Raw genomic sequence first — 1,314 nt, 5'->3', positions numbered from 1 at the left:
GCTAAATAATAAAAGAAACACATTTACCGTTTTATTTGAAGTATTAAATACAAAATTAAATTGTGACTTTGTCGAAATTATAAGGTACTAAGTCACAATCATCATAAACTATATTTGTCATAAGTGTGTGACATTTTCATTGATATTTAGTGATATTTTCAGCAGTCCATACTTGTCATCTGTTAATTCATTTGTCTGCGTAAATGGGCTTATTTTTTTATTTTAAAAAATATTTCATAATATGTCAAAATATTTTTTGAAAGATTATTACGGGAACTTAATCTAGAAATATTTTAAAAACTAACCTGGAAATATTTCTGAAAATATGATGACTTTATTCTTGAAATATCTGATTTCAATCTTGAGGTATAATGATTTTTTTCTCAATGTATTCGAACATTTTTTATTGTTATTCCCCTGACAATAAAAACAATAAAATCTGGACATAGCCTACTATGTATTAATGAACTGCAGTGGGCAGTAATGAGCCTCCATACATCGCTCCAGATGTGTGTTTCCTTTCCTTCTTCTCGGAGGATTCTTCCTCTCAAGTTTCCAGATCTTCTTCATGGATCCTCACCCTGAGGCTGATGTTCTCGGTACCGAGGGGGAACTCAGTTTCTGCCCGATTACCTAATTAATTCATAGATCCACCTTAAAAACTGGGTAATCCCGGGCTGGTCCCTCCCTCTCTCGCGGTCTCTACTAAGCACTAGTTCACTTCCCTCTCTCTCAGTTTCTCCCCTCCTTTCCTAGCCAGGAAAAGACGCCGACCCGGACTTTTGGGTCTTTCCTCTGGTCGACTGTTTGAATGTGCCTGACCCCTCCAGTCCTCCTTGACTGGATCTGCTCTTTGTTACCTTTAACCCTCCTCTGATTTATATTAGAGGAGAGAGAGAGAGAGAGAGAGAGAGAGCGAGAGAGAAAGGGGCAGTTTTATTTCTCCCTTTTGAACCGGATTGATTTCTGACTGATTCTCTGGATTTGTTTCCTTCCTCTCTTGGTTGGTGGGGGGGTGGGGGGGGGGGGGGTTTGCCGCTGCAGGACCAGAGAGCTGATGCTACTGTCAAATAAACTGGTTTAAAACGTCGGAACAAAAGGGACGTTGAAGATCTTTTTTCTTCACCATCCGGGTCTGTCAATCAAATTTCCACCACTGCAGTTGTCAAGTTGGAGCCCTGCTGAGAGAAATGGACAAACCCCTCTAAAACTGCCAAGACGACACCAACCGCAGGACGTGATTTGGACAAGGACACCTCGAGTGGAGGTAACGTCTATTGATTTTGTTGTGTGTGTATGTATATATGTATATAT

The 1,314-nt window shown here is 40.0% G+C and overlaps 1 protein-coding gene across 5 annotated transcripts in view; it reads left to right on the top strand.

Annotated features, from left to right (window-relative positions):
* The first annotated feature begins 613 nt into the window (after window positions 1-613).
* LOC116384637 (plasma membrane calcium-transporting ATPase 1-like) overlaps window positions 614-1,314 on the top strand; it is a 95,450-nt gene continuing 94,749 nt past the window's right edge. For 4 of the 5 annotated variants that reach the window (XM_031849520.1, XM_031849490.1, XM_031849499.1 and 1 more), the window contains exon 1: window positions 615-1,267. The gene's annotated coding sequence lies outside the window, so the exon portion shown is untranslated. Of the gene's footprint in view, window positions 1,268-1,314 lie in introns of all 5 variants that reach the window. The other variant, XM_031849481.1, reaches the window with a different exon arrangement.

Source organism: Anarrhichthys ocellatus, unplaced genomic scaffold (assembly GCF_004355925.1).
Source record: "Anarrhichthys ocellatus isolate YVR2014 unplaced genomic scaffold, GSC_Weel_1.0 scaffold1, whole genome shotgun sequence".
Taxonomy (NCBI): Eukaryota; Metazoa; Chordata; class Actinopteri; order Perciformes; family Anarhichadidae; genus Anarrhichthys; species Anarrhichthys ocellatus.
This window is presented reverse-complemented; position numbering and strand designations above follow the sequence as displayed.